Source organism: Phyllostomus discolor, chromosome 1 (genome assembly GCF_004126475.2).
Source record: "Phyllostomus discolor isolate MPI-MPIP mPhyDis1 chromosome 1, mPhyDis1.pri.v3, whole genome shotgun sequence".
Lineage (NCBI taxonomy): Eukaryota > Metazoa > Chordata > Mammalia > Chiroptera > Phyllostomidae > Phyllostomus > Phyllostomus discolor.
In genome coordinates, this window is record NC_040903.2 from 25,193,333 (window position 1) to 25,211,942 (window position 18,610).

Here is an 18,610-nt window from a genome sequence, read left to right on the forward strand (position 1 = left end):
ATTAAATGCTTGTTATTTAACTTTTTTCCATTTGCTAATTTAACAAGTAGTAGCAGGTACTATATGTTTAATAAAATATAATGGAAGAAAAAAACCCTAAAGATTAGAAAATTCTATCCGTAACTGCATTTGCAGGAGATGAGTTAATAAATACCATTGCTGAATTTTAGTGGCCAAACACCTCATCTAAGAACATCCAGACCACTGCTTGCACTTGGTACATGGTGAATAAGTGTTATCTGAGCTCTGAATTTAAAAATTGAAGTTTCTTGAAAGCAAGAGCATATCTCATTAATCTTTGACTAATGAGCTCCTAACATAGTACCTGGCACATAGTAGATACTCAACAAATGTTGGCTTAATAAATTAACTTCAAATTGAGGAAGTATGCAAAGGTCTATAAAACATTTTGCATCTTCCATTAATTTGGATTGCAATTTACTCCAATGCATTATATTCCGAAGTCTATGAAATGTCCCTTCTGCACCCATCTTATCTGAAATACCTAGAGTTGCCTGTGAGGAAGAAATATGCAGACGGGATCCTTCCTGAAGCACAGAAGTATTGACAAAGACAGAGCTAAGCGGGAGGAATATGTCACCGGCATGCCTGTAATATAACAAAGGGGCCAAAGAAGACAGTGCTTTATCCATAGTACCTGTCAGACGGTGACACCTACAATTTTGAACAGATATTTAGCCTCCTATTCAGAAGCCGTCTGGTCACAGTAAACACTGTAGAGATCGCAGAAGGAGAACCGTGGACTGTTCTCTGTCGGCAGATGAAAAACCTACACCATAGTCTTCCCATATTTTACTCCTCTCCAACTGAGAGCCAGGATATCCTCAAATTACACAAAAAGCTAAGATTCAGTAATTTTGTTTTCACTAAAAATGATATTGAACATAAATATTAGCATAGGAGTTCATCGTGTATTGTTACATGGGGGGAAAAAACAAGATACCAAACAATGCATAGCATATACTACTCTTCCAGTATGAACATAAAAATACATATGTATTGAAATAAGGCAATAACATAGAAGCTGTATTCTACCTCTTAACGATCCATGGCTGATTTTCAAAAGTGCCTCTTATAGTTTGCGGACATTACAGACTCAAGTTTCCTGAAATGCACCTGAAATAACTAGACAAAATGCTTGAAACAGGAAGGATTTTGAAAACATATCTGTAATTAAGAAAAAAATAAAAGTGGAGGACAGAGGAGGTAAACAGAAGTGTGAAGGTCGTGGCTCTGAATTTTCCCTGGAACTGCGCCCCTGCCTCCTCAAAAGAAATCAGTCCCCAACACCCTGACGTACCAGGTGGGTCAGGAACGTCCTCTCGTGACGTGGACATTCAGAAAGGACTTCCCTCCTTCCCCCTTAGTGTTTACTGCCACACAACTGTTTCTTCAGAGCCAGGTTTACGTGGAGCATGCTCACACACTATAACCTTCTTCTCCTACTTTTTAGCTTAAAGGTGAGTAATGGACATCCTCTGGTGCATATAAACATTCGTCTGTGACAGTGGGTTTAATAAGCAGAGATCTATGTGCCATGGTCCCTCTGGCAACACACTGTCTGTCTGGCGCTCATTATTGTGAGCGGAAGTCCTACCGACACCTCGCCTCTACAAAACGGAAAAATGACTTTTGTAACATTGTCATAAAGGAAATATTTTGGTATAATGGAAGGAAAATATTTCACCAGAGACTATTAAATTTTCAGGAGATGCTAAATTATTTGAAAGGCAGTTTAAGGAGCTTTCTTTCTGAGGCTAGGTTATATTTCCAGTCTAAACACCGCTGCAAGTATCTGGATCCCAAAGCCCAGAGAACTCATCTTCCGTCCTTTTCATTCCGTTCTGTGAACAGACTCGTGACTTCCAACATGATCCTCTTTCAAATATCCTTCCAACTTAAAATAACAACCGCACCACACAGGATTTCCTTTATTTTAAGGTTAATATGCAAATACGAGACTACACAATTTAAATAAAATTGGTGTTACTTAAAAAAAATTCTATTGCCCACAGTATTTCACTACTGCAATATTTCAGTGTAACAAATTAACTGTTTTTAGAGAAAAATTTCAAAGTCCTTCCTTTCAGAGAATTTATATTAGCAGAGACTTGACAGCACTCCAAAATTATATTTGTGGTGTGTGCACACTGTATGCGTGTGTATAATATTTTTTCAGTACAAATATCTTATTAAACTTCAGCCCTGGCTGGTGTGGCTCAGTGGATTGAGCGTCAGCCTGCATACCAAACGGTCATTCAATTCCCAGTCAGGGCACAGGCCTGGGTTGCGGGTCAGGTCCCGGGTTGGGGGTGTGTGAGGGGCAACTGTTTCTTGCTCACACAATGATGTTTCTCTCCCTCTGTCTCCTTCCCTTCCCCTCTGTCTAAAGGAATAAATAAATAAAATCTTAAACTTCAAATAAAATTCATAATTAAAGACTTTTACCTTATTATCACAATTATTATAAAATATACAATTTAATTATGTTTATAGTAAATACAACATAACACTAAAATCTGATCAAATCCTATCTTATTATTTAATGCTTTTAGACTTCTAGAGCAAAGTTATTTTCTGCCTTGCTTTATTTTAGCCATGCTTCAACCAGCTCATTTGTACTGTAAGAAATGCAGAGGAACTGTAAGACGCAAGGCCCAGAAGTCTAGAAAACTCTCTAGTAACTAAATGGGTGAGCAGCTCCCATCGCCAACGATACCATTTCTGGAACGCGCCAGGAAGGAGGTGCGTGTGCAGCACAGCGTAGTGTCTGCAGCAAAGCAGGCTGACTCTGTTATCTTTACAGCCCGTTTTATCTTTCGGAAAGATCAGAGAATAAAATTGAACTTTATAGCCTCGAGCAACTTTTTCTAAAAGAGAGCAAAATCATTCATGCATGTCTCAATTAGCATATCTTAAAATACCTCAAAAAGGTATAAAATAATAAAGTGACAGGTGCATTAGATCTTCCAAGACCACGCTACATGAGGAACTTACTGAACAAGTGACTCTACGTTTTGTTTTCCTTTCCAGGCCAGAAAAGAATCCAACGGATTTCACTACTCTTCTAAAAATTCAGAACCAAAGAGCCTGTATAAAGTCTAAACACCCGAAGGTCAAAGGACTGGACTCACTTTTCTGTCATACCACATTACATTCCCTTATCTTTCGAGTTTAATCCATCTACTGCACATCAAATACAAGGTTTTATCACAGCCTTGAGGACTCACTGTTTGAAGCCCCAAAGAAATGCCACAATGCAGAGAGTCATCCAAGCCTCTTTAGAAGGTTTTGGAAAAGGTCTCCTGAGTCCTTCTCCATGTTTCAAATCCATAAGAGTACATACAACTACAAAGCCAGGAAGGAAAGGAAGGGGAAAGGCCACAGAACCACTGTTAATTTCCTGAGAGAGGTATAACAGAATTTTGTTTTAAAGCAAGTTAGAAGATGACTTACTTTGCCCAGGTCTTTGGTACAAAGCTCAGAAGACAAGTTCCCTTTTACCACAAAGTCTTGTTAGCAGTAATCACCCAATGAGGTCAGGCAGCCCAAATATATCTGAAAATGGAATTGAGACACAAAAATCAAAACTCAAAGTCAGGTTGGAAATTAAACATCAAAACACCCCATAGCCATTCAGATTCTCCCTACATAATTAAAATACAGATTTCGCTGGAATATCTAAATGATGGGCTTCGTTAGCTACCTTTCTTTCAGACAACACTAACGAGGCTTGCTAAATCTAGATGGTATTTTGATCTGTTGTCTTATTAAAGTTACTAAAGCAGGAATCAGTGAGACTTCTTGGCAACCGTTCACAGTAAAAATGTCCTTCTCAGGGACTCATAAAAAGCAACCGAGGGAGGATCTGGACTTCTAATTACTCTGACTTGGGAGGGAAGGTCTTCCGAAATCACGCTTGCGCACCCCACCCTCCACAGGCGAGCTCATCTCGCAAACACAGAGGCAGTTGTGATAGAAGGGAACAATGACCTCAGGAAAATCCACAGCTCTTCAATGCCCTTCAGATGTTTTCACTTAAGCACCCTTCGCTGCAGCAGGTGGGAATAAGAAGAGTCCTATTCACTTTTTTCTAAACAGAAAATCCAAAAATTCCGCATGACAGTAATAAGCTCACTTAAAACAAAAGTTTACTTCCCCAACAACCCTGTGGATGAACAGGTAATAACTCATTCACAAATTACAAAAACTGAGTAGGTAAAACAGATGCCGTGGGTAAACCATAACCTCAAGTCTGGGCTCTCCCATTCTGGGCCTTATGTTACATGGAATTCTAAGAGGCATAATAAAGTCACCTGTGAACTATGAGAGGCTGAAAATAGGTCAATCAGAGGAAGGCAGAAAGAATTGCTACAGTAGGCAGTCGTAACTGGAAAGCAGACAGAATCCCAGAAACATCAATAGGCATCTTTTATTATTGTGGCGGTGTTGCTGCCAACACGCATACGTGCGGACTCCCAGGCCAGGTTCTCCTGTTTCACGTGCACTAACTCTGCAGCACAGAGACGAGCAGAATACCGCCCACACATCGCCGTTTTACCACAGTGTACTCGATTCTGCTGTGAACCTTGTGCTTGTTCCAGGATTCATATGGCAGGAAACAATTTGGGCATGACTTGAATTTCACACATTTATGCATGATGTCACTGCAAGCAACACTAGGTAACAGCAGAAGACTGCACCCAGGCAGGACCCAGCTGCATAAGGACACAGGCAATGCAAACGCCCGTGCCGCAAACCTGCACCTGCACCTGCACCAGCGAACTGTTTCCACCAGTGCGCTGTGAGCCACACCGTGCTCGTCGGGAGCCCCACCTTCCCTGCCCACTTCAGCCAACCCTCCTTCCACCACTTGAGAATAACCCACAAGCTGCAACCCTGCCAAGTCCTTAGTTCCCAAAAAAGGTCAGGCTTTTTCAAGGTAAAGTGCCACAGTTATTTATTCCTTAACCACCTCATATGTGTAAAATTGCGCTACAGTTTTTATTCAGTTCTTATCTAATTTTTTTAACGTTATCACTAGTGAACACTGATAAAGGTTTTCAAGTGCTGTGTCCCTGACTCTGTTTACCCCGTAAGTGTTGTGGGTTTTCCTGCATGATTTTGCACAGCCTGGTGGTTTTTAGAAATGCATACATCATACTTTAGCAGAACTGACTGTACAGTAACTAGTGTTTGTAAGGATGCTTGTGATTTAAAGCAGAAGTGGTTAAATTCTGATTCTTCAAATCTTCTCATGATGTTAAAGGGAACAGCAGCATATGAAATACAATTTTAGAAAGATTCCCATTCACAATGTTCACAATTACCAAGTATGGACCCTTAAGTGTCAGTTTTGGTTTCATGAAACGTGTCTTCACGAGACGTTCCCTACTGATGTTATTCAGGTGTTATTACTGCACCAATCTATAAAGGCCGAGATGCTGGTGTTGGAAAGTTAGATTCTTGCATATAAGAAGGCTTAACCATAACTTCTGGAAAGGACAAGCTGAATTAAATTACTTTTAATTCGTTTAAACTAATAAACTTTTTAAAAGACTCTGAATTTACCCTTTAAAAAACGTAAGATATACATACACATAAAGATACGTACTAAGAAGTTTCCCATTATAAGTAATGTCATTTCAAGCAACTTGAAAAATTGAAATACTCAATAATAAAAAAACAGATTTTTAAAACCTGTAAGACATTGAATGGGAAAATGCATTTAAGCAGTGTTCATTGGGAATGCAGACTCTAATGCAATGTGTTCAATATGGTAACAACTTTGTTTAAAAGTATCTGTATCTTAAAAAAAAAAAAGACCAGAAGTTAAAAAAAAAGTCAACATGTGAATAGTTGCTAATTTGAGGTAATAGAAGTAGAGTAGAACAGTTTTTACTTTCTTTGCATCTCCCTGTGGTACCCAAATTTTCCACAGTAATCACATCTACTTTTACAATTAAAAATAACAATATGCTATATAAAAGTAAGACTAAAGCATTTGGTGGAAAAACCTCTTTTTATCCCCACTTCAATTTCACATAAGAATCTAGACAACAGAATGAAGATCAGCCCGGGAACAAGGACACCAGAAGCTGTCTCCATGAGTACAAACAGATCCAGTCTTATGACTGAACCCTTAAAAGTATATAGTTTCTGCCCTGGCTGCTGTGGCTCAGTGGACTGAGCACTGGCCTGCAAACAGGAAGGTCACTGGTTTGATTCCTGGTCAGGGGCACATGCCTGGGATGGAGCCAGGTCCCCAGTGGGGACATGTGAGGGGCAGCCAGTAGGTGTTTCTCTCACATGTCAATGTTTCTCTCCCTCTCTTCCCCTCTCTCTAAAAAAATAAATAAAATATATTTTTAAAGATTTTATTTATTTATTTTCAGAGAGGGAAGGGTGGGAGAAAGAGAAAGAGAGAGAAACATCAATGTGCAGTTGCTGGGGGTCATGGCCTGCAACCCAGGCATGTACCCTGACTGGGAATTGAACCTGCGACACTTTGGTTCGCAGCCCACGCTCAATCTACTGAGCTACACCAGCCAGGGCGAAATAAATAAAATCTTTTTTTAAAAAGTATACAGTTTCTGTCTTGCAGTTCAAGGGCAACCCAGAAAAATATATAAATCCATTACAGAGTCCAATATATAATCTGCTTTTACTGGCTAAAATAATCATGGACTTAGCAAAATACAGATGAAAGATTTTCTAATTATATAATTCTGTACAAGCTGTCTTAATGTCTGCAAGAAATTTTGTTCAGAGTGAAGAAATTGTGTTCTGGCTACAGCTCCTTTCAAACAAGACCAAGATTAAGGACATATAATAAGAAGGGGTGGATTTGGGCATCGGGATGAATGCTGTTTTAAACAGAAAGTAAGAAAAGAGAAACTGATTTGCATGACCTCCAACAGACCTCAGTTATATTAAAATGTTCCTGACACTGACAAAATTTGACTTTGCAAATAATCCATTTGCCAAAAACAGCGACTCTTTAGTCATGCGTGTGCTTGGTTTAGCCCCAGACGCTGACATCATGTGAGAACTGAATGGTGAGAGTCCTCAGGAGTCAAGGGACAAGTTGGGACAATCTGGCCCCCACACACCAGAGTTCTCTCGCCTATGCTTGCTAAGCAGCGCATTTAGATCACATATGCCTTTCCACGTTCAGTTTAACCTTCCTCAGGGACCATACAGCCAGCACCTATTTCGTACAGAGCAGTTGCTTTCCTACAGTTCTCCATTCCCCAAAACGTACTGCGGATTAAAAGTCTGTGTATGTGTGGTTTTGTTTCATAATATTACAAAGCATCTGAAACACTCAGTGTATACATCTGAATAATAACCATATTCCTGCTGCACCAAGCATAGATGTAGTAGTCTTTGCTTTTTTGTTTTGTTCTTTTTACTTCCAAAAATACTGACTTCCATAAAAAAACAAACAAAAACAAAACCCTTCTGTTTCAAATCTGCTTGTGTATTTTTAAGCGTTTTCATAGGTTCCCTATAAAATGGAAACAAAAGCTACTGGCATCATGTTTTGTTCTGTTTGAAAGAAGAGAATAGGCAAATGAACATTTTAATTATGCTATTATAAATAAAAATAGAGCACAGAGGGGATACTGAGTTCCAGAAAAGTCAGCCAGTTCAAGGTCAAGATCTCCCTCAGAGACGCTATCAAGACGCTATCATTTCATCAGATGCATGCTGATTACTTTGGAAAATAACTTCGAAATTCTTGGTTTCTGTATCTCACAAGTTGCTGCCTAAAATGCTGCACATTTTTACTTTTAATATTTGCAACCAAATATAATCAGCAAGTAAACTCAGATACTACATTCAACTGAGTACTCAAAAAAATTATGAATTTTAATTTTTAGAAGAAGGTAAAATATACATCAATCTCTAAATATCTCACACTGACTGAAAATGTAGAGCACTTAGGAACTCTCAGGATGAAACCTGTATTTCTTAAATTGCTCTAAAAATTAGCATATGTATAGCTCAGGGGAACAGTCTTGGAGCATTACCGGATACTAAAAAAGGGCAACCAATGTTTTCAGAGTCTACCTGGAAAAAATGCAGAAACCATTTTCTCAGGCTCTCCCGTCTCCCCCAGGCAGGGTTCCAACATAATCTAAATTGGTCTCTGGCACGTCATCTTTTACATCACTGTGCCACCTCTGGTCCAAAGCCCCAAGACGTTGACTTCCGACAACCTCTTCCTCTCACTGGTCCTTTCCTTCACACTTCTGAACTCCCACTGCCTTTATGGGAATATTTTAGCAGAAGTTCATGGGTAGGGGATCTTAAACAAATGATTAATGGCTCTTAACTCTCTCTGGATTATATGCAGTTTAAGGAAAATTACCCAGATCTTGATTTCTAAACAATTTAGCTCTTTGGAGAAATAGTTGGGTACCAGCCAAGGAAAGTACAAGATAAGCCTAGAGCATCTTACTGGGCCAGAAAACAGAAAGTACTCAAATATTAATGCATACGTGACAAAAGGCGACAAAAGGACATAGGAGTTGCCTTGAAAGGGCTCTACTGTTCATCGGTTTGAACAACAACAAAAATGATATGGATGAATTATAACACAATGAATAAAAAAGAACCATAAACCCATAGATGCTCATGAAAGAGGACAGTGGGAAGCTCATCTTTACACAGAATGTGAGCTAATAAACACCAAAGGAATAGCAGAAACAGAAAATCCTGCTCTGGAATCACGGACGCAGTAACTGATTCTCTTAAGGATCATCAATGGATGCTAAAACCACGAGGGAAAGGGGTGCTGGGGGACGGGATACTCACACAGTCTCAGAGCGTCACCCCCAGATTACTTACCACTCCCTAAGGGAGAAGGTATTGCACCTTGAGCTCTGGCGGAGCACCTAACCCAAGTGATGGCTGATGTAATCGGTTATAGGACAACTGAATGCCATGTGTCTCCACAAGAACTATGTGATATATTTGTCAAAATGCTTAATCTGTATCAAAATGCTTAACCTGTATCTAATCATAAAGTAACAAACAAATCTAGATTGTCTACAAGACAACTGTTCTGGAACCTTCCAAGGTATCAGTGCCATGAATGACAAAAACAGGGTGACCATTCAATGCAGCAAATGACCATTGATGAATCTTAGATGAAGAGAGGGGTTATAAAGACATTATTGGAATAACTGGGGAATTTTGAATAACTGGGTATTCAAATATCTATATGTGAGATAATACTTCTTGGTGATAATGGTATCATGGGTTATGTGGTAGAATATTCTTGTGCTAAAGGTCATATCTCTACACTAACTCAAATGGTTTAGCAAGAAAAATTTTAAGTGTGTATGCACTTGTGTGTGGATGACAAAGAGGGAAGGGGAGAGGGAGGGAGGGAGAAAAAGAAAGTGCGGGAGAGAGGGAAAGAGGAAAACAGAGATGCAGAGATAAAGCAAATCTGGCAAAATGTTAGCATCTTCTATGGCAGGCTACCCATGACATACAAAAACTAGTAACCATGGTTACTTGCAGGCTGTATCTCTTCCCTATAAAGAGAGATCATAAAGCAGCTACAGTTGAAAGGAAACTGACACAAATAGGATCGCAGTCCACTGGTGTTCAAGCATTTAGTCCATTTTTTCAAAAAAACTTTTTACAATTCATTTCTGTTCTGTAGCAATTAATGGTTGTTAGCTGGGGGAAGGAAGATGGAAAGGAAAAAGAAACCCAAGAGTGAGGATGACAATGGGTGAAAATTAGCAACAGAAAAGTTCAGTTCTCCTCCACCCATTTTGAAGAAGAGTTAGGTGTCAAGGTTTTAAAAAATCTGCCTGTTTCCGGTCCTGATGAGAAACCCCGTGCAGGTGTGGACATCTCCAACGAGACAGAAGGAGGCCGTTTGCAATCTGTGCCGACTGAACACCCTGCCAGGGAAGTCTGGGCACTTCATCCCATGCCCATCCCTGGGCGAGCCCACAACGGGGTGTGTCTAAATGACAACCCACAGAAGCAAACAGGTCCCCCAGACCAACAGCATTCAGCAGCTGCCCCCAGCTCAGCGTGGGGGGCACAGAATGCCCCCCACCAAGCTTGATCTCTTATTTCTGTTACCTCTTTTCTTTGCCTATCCAGTCTCAGAACTGCAGCTTCACCTTTTACTTCAGTTCCCAGTGGCCAATGCTTTACACCCTCCCTTCCCCGTCCACATCCTCAAGGCCATGCTGGCCACCGGGTCTCTCCTATTCTGGGCAGAAATGACCTCTTTTTCTTTGTTCCTCCTCAATATTCTGTCTATGGCACTCACATGACACTTCTTAAAAATATCTTTGCCACACAGCATTGATTCTGCACCCACTGTAAGCAAGTGTTTTGCTATGCTAGCCTCATTTTAAATCAGTGTAATTCTGTGAAGTAGTTTATGTTACTTTATCCCTAGTTTACCAAAGAAATGGCTACTCAGGTAAAACAAAGTTGTCCAAGGGACATCACCAAGTTGTGAAGCTAACATTCAGACCCTGGTCTTCAGGTTCTACCCTAATACCGAAGTGCTTCATATGGTTTCAACCACTGCCTCCTGTCCTTAAATCCAGCAGACCATCCTTGAAGGACGGGATCCAGTTTATCCAACTTCGTGCCCTCCCAGAGCCCGGCAGGCTCGTAACTCATGTTCACTGATTCATATCTCAGGACTCAGCCCGGAGACCATTTGTCCTTCCGACCTCCAGCCCCCAACCCTAACAAACAACCATGCCACCCTCCTGGCCCTCTGTATGCTTCTACGCAGTATACGTAAGCCTTAACTGCGGAGCGCATGACAGCCACACGTGGGCCTGGAACACAGTAGGCACTTAATGGATGTTCACTGAATGAAATGTTGATGCGTGAGACAGCTGGGTTTCTCAACTGGGTTGCTCTGCTTTGCTAAAGAAATTTTTTATCTCATTTTTATCTTTACCATATATGGAGAGAAACTGTTTTAGACTAGAGCAGCAGGGGGGGAATGGAAAAGAATAGAGAGCATAGGTCCTGGCCCTTTGGGTCTTATCCACTTCACATGCTGCCCTGGGTTCCCCCCCACCCCCGGGGACACATACTGTGTTCCAGAGCTTCCAACTTTCAATGCACATGGAACATCATTCAGTACAAATTATGATTCAGTATGTCTGGGATGGAGACGAAGATTTTGCATTTCTAACAAGCTTCCAAAGGATGCCAATGCAGGTGATCTACAGACCATGTCTGAGTAGCAAAATGTTCTAGACATTCTGAGTAGCAAATGTTCAGTTATGGTGAAATTATGCCCATTTAAACAGATACAGCATGTAGACTAGAATGACAAGACATAAATTCACAGAGTGTTCATGCTGGTTATCTCTGGGTTTCTGCTTTCTGCTTTTCTATAATTCCCAAGTACTCCATAATGACTCCTGCTGATGGAAATAAAAATTTTAAATGTTGTATGTACACATGCATAAAAACCTGTACGTTTGGACATTTTCACTGTGCATGGCTACATCTTTATTTAAGCAACAAATATATTTAAAAGGACTCGGGAGATAACAGGTTGGTGAATTTAGCAATTCCCTACATACTCATTCTAACATGCAGATTAACATAAAACAGCAATTACACTTAACAAGCAGTCACTACTGCAAGCATTGTTTCTCTCAGGTTCCTTTCCCTTAAAAGAAAGAGAAAGAATCCATTCAGCTGGAATACAATAAAAGGCAAACAAATTAAGGACAGAAGAACAAAACGAGCAGGCGCTACACTGAACCTCTTCCAAGTGGGTCAACAGAACCTCCTGAAAGGCGAACGGGAGGCAAAAGTGTGTCCTCCCAGCGGAGGCGGGGTGGGCTGGGTCCCACGTCAGGGCCAGATGAAATCAATGAAAGTGGCACTCACTGCGCACCCGCAAGTGAGGTGGGAAGAAATCCTCGGAAGAGCCCCCATTCCAAAGCATACGGTGGAAAGATCATGAGGAAAAGGCAATTTAGGGTTCACACTTGCAAGACAACATTCCCTGAATACCCAGCTCCCCTTCAGGGGAGTTCCAAAAGATGCCAGGGTTGTTCTGTAAGTTGTAGAAGTTGCAGACCTGGCAGGTGGGCATTTCACACCCACTCCAATCCCTGCATCATTTCCAGACACTTGCCCAGCCATTCCTCTCGTGACTCTGGGAGGGTCCAAGACGAAGAAGGGGCCCAACCACCCCCTGGCATAACCAGGTTGTTCTGGTCAGAGTGGAACTAACCCGGCTCTGCATCCTCTGCTTCCCAAGCCAACTCTCTTCCAACTTCCAGATAAGAGCTTCCCATCACAGGCTGCAGGTGTTCATAGGACAATGCTACCCGCAGTCCTAACTGATTTTTGGCCTTAAAGAAATATTGTGAAACTCACTGGGAAATTACCCACAAGGGTTAGAACTTACTGTCTGGAACACTTATATATACAGCAGAACTGAAAATCACTTCTGTGTGTCCACACAGTAGTATTCAGGAGGGGTTTCGTATCTTTGAAATTTAGACACACTGGACACAATGAGTCATCGCATCTCTGTTGACTTGAGAGAGTCGAGTGCCAGACTACTCCAGACAAGTAAGCATATGCTGAGTTAGTAAAGTGTGATTGCTCGAGATTTTGAAACTAGCATCCCAGTCACCATCTTCACTGGGGGAAATCTGAATCTACCTGGACTTCCTTACATGTATTTTATTGAAATTCAGTACTGCTTTTATTTTTTTAAGTGTATTTTACCAATTACGCTATTATAGTTGTCCAATTTTTTTCTCCCATTTATTCCCCTCCACCCTGTACCCTCCCTCCCACCATCATTCCACACTCTTAGTTCACGTCCATGGGTCATACATATAAGTTCTTCGACTTCTCCATTTCCTATCCTATTCTTAACCTCCCCCTGTCTGTTTCATACCTACCATTTATGCTTCTTATTCCCTGTACCTTTTCCCCCATTTCCCCCTCCCCTCACCCTGCTGATAACCCTCCATGTGATCTCCATTTCTATGATTCTGTTCCTGTTCTAGGTGTTTGCTTAGTTTGGGGTTTTTTGTTTTGTTTTTTAGGTTCAATTGTTGATAGTTGTGAGGTTGCTGTCATTTTACTGTTCATAGTTTTGATCACCTTCTTTTTCTTAGGTAAGTTCCTTTAACATTTCATATAATAAGGGCTTGGTGATGATGAACTCCTTTAACTTGACCTTAACTGGGAATCACTTTATCTGTCCTTCCATTCTAAATGACAGCTTTGCTGGATAGAGTCATCTTGGATGTAGGCTCTTGCCTTTCATGACTTTGAATACTTCTTTCCAGCCCCTTCTTGCCTGCAAGGTTTCTTTTGAGTATTCAGCTGCTAGTCTTATGGGAACTCCTTTGTAGGTAACTCTCTCCTTTTCTCTTGCTGCTTTGAAGATTCTCTCCTTATCTTTCATCTTGGGTAATGTAATTATGATGTGCCTTGGTGTGAGCTTCCTTGGGTCCAACTCTTTGAGGCTCTCTTGAGCTTGCTGGACTTCTTGGGAGTCTATTTCCTTTGCCAGAATAGCGAAGTTCTCCTTCATTATCTTTTCAAATAAGTTTTCAATTTCTTTCTCTTCCTCTTCTCCTTCTGACACCCCTATGATTCAGATGTTGGAACATTTAAAGTTGTCCCGAAGGCTCCTAAGCCTCTCTTCATTTTTTTGAATTCTTCTTTCTTCATTCTGTTCTGGTGGAATGTTTATTTCTTCCTTCTGATCCAAGACATTGATTTGAATCTCAGTTTCCTCCCCGTCATTGTTGGTTCCCTATACATATTCCTTTATTTCGCTTTTCATAGCCTTCACATTTTCCTCTATTTTGCAACCATACTCAATCATTTCTGTGAGCATCCTGATTACCAGTGTTTTGAACTCTGCATCTGATAGTTTGGCTACCTCTTCAATGCTTAGTTCTTTTTTTTTGGAGCTTTGATCTGGTCTTCATTTGGGCCGTATTTCTTTGTTTGGGCACACCTGTTACACAGTAAGGGACAGAGCCTTAGGTTGCCAGGGCAGGAGAACCCACTTCACTGCATTGTGGTGCTGTATGAGGGGGAGGGGTCTGAGAGGGAACAATGCCACTTGCTGGGCTCTTGTGGCTTTCAGTCACTTCCCCGACTTCCTACAAGCAAATTGGGCCCTTCTGATGCTGATTCCTGGGTGGGTGGGTTTGTGTACATTTTAGGACCCTGTGGGTCTCTCCAATGAACTCTCCTGTGAGGCTAGGAGTTTCTCCCACTGCCACAACCCCTACAGATTTTTACACCCAGAGGTTTTGAGGCTTTATTTCCCTGCACTGGAACCCTGGGTTGCACGGTCTATTGCACTCCCCAGTTGTTCTTCCCAGTTTATCCCCACACAAATGTGGGACCACTAGGTCCTCCAGCTGCCACCTTGCCATGTGTCCTCTACATCACAGCTGCCCATCTCTGCCCCTCTACCTGTCTGGATGAATGTTTCTTTTTTAACTCCTTGGTTGTCAGGCTTCCATACAGTTCAATTTCTGGCAGTTCTTGTTGTTTTTTGTTTTTAAATTAATTGTTGTCCTTCTTTTGATTGTGCAAGGAGGCAAAGTGTATCTACCTATGCCTCTATCTTAGCCAGAAATATTGCTTTGTATTTTGAAGTACATTGATGATAGATGGCACAAGAGAGGGGGAAAGCACCATAACCTTCTCAGTACCCCAAAGCTTAAATGTCTTATTGTCTCCATTGGAATGTTAAATTTAAAGAGATTTAAGAGGCATACCAATAAAAAAATGTAATACATGGTCTTTTGCTTGGATTCTGATTTTTATATTTTTTAAGGCTAAAGAATTGGGGGACAGATTTGGGGATTTTGACAGGCTGTTATTAAATGGTATTTGGGGGCCACTGCTAACCTTGTTAGGTGTCATAATGGTATTGTGTTTTATGCAAAGCAACTTCCTCATTTCCTGGAGACAAACGCTAAAATTTCAGGGGTAAACTGTGATGATATCCACAATTTATTTCAGCAAAACATAATACGTATACATTTATACAGACAAAATAAACAGAAAAGAGTGTTAATAATTGTTAAAAGTAGATGGGGAGTCCACAGGTGTTCATTGTTCTATTCTCTCTACTTTCTTCTATATTTGAAAACTGTTAGAATTAAACGTTTAAATGTATATCAATAAGAAAGCATGTATGACCTTACAGTTTTATCTACCTTGTCCAATTGTTTTGCCACATTAGGCTACATCCATCTACAGTAAATTATTTTCCTTCCCCCAGAGACACTGTGTCATACCTTCCCCCCTCTGAACCTTTGTGTATTATATTCCCTTAACCTGGTATGTTTTCTCTCTGGTCACAGTCATTTTGATGAGAGTTGACTAATTATTCTTTTAGGTCCATTTCAAATGCTGCCCTTTCTAGGATAACTTCCCTAATCCCCCAACTTACGCCCCCACTTTCCCGACTCCCCACAACACCTGGAGCCTCCCCACGTACTGATCGCATTCCATCTTGCACGGAGAAAATGGAAGCTGACGTCGACCGAGAGCTTCCCACGCGTGAGGCCCTGATATACACACTCTCGAGTGTGTTCTTCACTTACTCATGTTATTCCTCCCCCCTGAGGTGGGAACTGTTATCACCCACTTTTCACAGATGAGAAGACAGGCTTTGAAAGACTGGGTAACTTACCTAAGTCACAAGGTAAGCAAATGGCAGTTCCCGGCTTTGTTCAAATGGAGCTCCATCTGCTCCCAAACTCTTAAGCGCTAAGGTGCACGTCATCCGCTCGGGGGCCTGATCCTTCCCCAGCACGTCTAACACCTCGAGGCAGGCACAGCCCCTTACTCACTGATTCCCTCAACCCGTCCTTGTCGAAAAGCCACTACTGTCAGGAAACGGCAGCTCAGTGGGATGGAATGACGTGGTGAGTGGAAAAGGGCAGTTTTTGACCCAGATAAAAATCAAAATGAAAAAACTTGAACTATGGACTTTAGTTAATAACACTGTGTCAATATTGGTTCATTAACTGTAGCAAATGTACCATGTTAATGTAAGATGTTAAAACAGGAGAATCAAGATGAGAGGGTATGTGAGAACCCTGTACCACTGTCTCAATTTTCCAAATCTAAAACTAGTCTTCTAAAAAAGTCTACTTTTAAAAAAGAAAAAAAAAAGAATGTGACCATGAGGTTAGTTTTCTTGACTGGCTCACACAGCACCTCTGACAGCAAGTCCAGCAAAGAGTGGCCCAGTCGCCTTTAGCAAAGGGTATGATGCCGAGATGTGCATATGGGGCCTATTTGGGGGCTGAATTTCCTCTGGGATCTCCACCTGAATGTTTGGCACGTGTTTTTAAAACCTAACCTCGTACGTGTGTATCCCTCCCCACCTACAACACTAGTATGTTTCAGGGTCCAACTTCTCCAGCACAATTCACCACCATTTAATCGATGTTCCAGGAAGGAATTTACCACATCTTCCACTCCTCTAAGTGAACTCAAGTTCTTAAAGGAAACCTCAGAAAGACTGTAGGAAGTTCAATTTTTAAAAAACAGTGTTCGTACTTTTTTCTTAAAAATTAGAATCCTAGCCCTGGCTGGTGTAGCTCAGTGGATTGAGCGCGGGCTGGGAACCAAAGTGTCCCAGGTTCGATTCCCAGCCAGGGTATATTCCTGGGTTGCAGGCCATAACCCCGAGCAGCTGCACATTGATGTTTCTCTGTTTCTCTCTCTCTCTCTCTCTCATTCTCTCTCTCTCTCTCTCTCCCTCCCTTCCCTCTCTAAAAATAAATAAATAAAATCTTTAAAAAAAATTAGAATCCTAATTCTCAAGTTCTATAGCTATCTCAAACCTAGAACTTCAGGCATCTACACATTAACATCCTCAACCCCACCATGCCTTATTCTTCCTTAAAGAGAAGTTTCGGATCCCCTGGCCAGGGATCCGAAACTTCTCTCCGCTGCTTTAGTGAGATCTGGTAGACTCCCACATACAAAAACCTCCCTAAGTGGAGCCTGCCTCATAATGGCCATGAGTAACAGCAACTCTATTTTAGAGCAGACTCTTAGAAAACTACAGAAGAACCGTGAAAGACACAGAGCATGACAAATAAGTAAATATTTAACAGACACCGTTTGATAACGTTAGCTACAATAATAAACAACGGTATTTTGTAATTTAGTCTCATTAAAGTACTGTGATAAGGGTGGTAAAGATATCACCATTTTATAGATAAGGAAAATCGAGGCTTATCATTGAAGCCAGAACTCATTGGAGTCTACCTCTGCTGACTTGGCCCCACTCAGGACCCCCCAGGCATGGCTCAGGGCCAGCTGTGTTTCTGCCCTCTCCAGCCAGCAACACAGGCGCTCTCTCCCCTTGTAATTTTCCACAGCACTGCCCTCCTCTCTGGAGGCGCTCTCTCTCTGCAGGTCATTTATCTGTTCGTGCATCCAACCTCCTGAGCAGAATTACATAAACTAACTCACAACTCGGGTATGGCCTCGCTCACGCTTACAGTCCCTGCGTGTTAACACAACGCCTCCCACAGGGGTGCTCCCTAGACCCAATGGCCCACGACTACATGAATGATCCTGTGATGCAAAGCTCACCCACGGGCAAAAGCCGTGAAACAGAAACATACCCTGTTCTGGTTCCTGAAAGCTAGTGGGAAGTTCAAGATGGCTTTTCTTCCTTCATCTTAAAGAAGAATAAATTATGTTTGTGTTTTACAACGTGACTGATAACCATAACTGGAAAAGAGAAAGAGTTTTATTTCCCCCCTGAGTCCTCAACGCAGCCACCAATTCAGCCCCAAAAACATTTGGGGAAGGTGCCGCAGGTCCTGGTGTTCATCCAGATTCCAGAAAAAGGGGACAGCAAAATGAGTCTTACCATGCACACAGCTTGAGTTCCTCTTACAAGAACCACCCTCTACAAAATAACACCTAAAGCTGGCGTGTGCATATTTCTCTTTCCATAGACTTGTTGGCCAATTTGGCCATTTTGTTACTAGAACCTTTGATTCTCAGAATCTGAATCAAATGCAAAGTCAAATATTTTTAAAAGATCAAATCATTAAAAAAAATTCTCCCCTGTCCTTTGGTATGAAATACAAAGCTCCTGACCTTGCACAAGAGTGACTAATTCAGAGTTAACTGCTCCTGCCTAAAAGGAAACCCAAGGCCTCCCATGTGCCAGGACACCTCAGAAAGCTGCTGAAAGAAGCAGTTTACTGAATAGTACTTCTGTGTCTTCAAAGTTTTAATATGTCCAATGGTAGAAAACTAAAACCATTGGGATCAAAGAGGCCAACATTCAATGCTTGCTTTGTTTGTTTTTAACCAGAATAACCAACACTGAATATAGTTCATCGAGGCTTTAATTTCTGCTTCACTGTATTTTTCCTTCTGTGTCCAACTATAAGACTTTTTCTAAATAATGCAATGTTGATTTCTACCATCAGCAACATGGGTGCTTTGAATTTTTTAGCAGAAATGAGAGTTGAGGTGCGCAGAGCTATTAAAACCTTTCCTTGTGCACCCAGTGGCACCTACTGCAGAACCG

At 41.4% G+C, this 18,610-nt stretch overlaps 1 protein-coding gene across 1 annotated transcript in view; it reads right to left on the reverse strand.

Annotated features, from left to right (window-relative positions):
- Positions 1–18,610, reverse strand: part of APBB2 (amyloid beta precursor protein binding family B member 2) — a 324,017-nt gene that overhangs the window by 226,199 nt on the left and 79,208 nt on the right. The window contains exon 3 of the mRNA XM_036031648.1: positions 3,478–3,579. The gene's annotated coding sequence lies outside the window, so the exon portion shown is untranslated. The remainder of the gene's footprint in view (positions 1–3,477; positions 3,580–18,610) is intronic.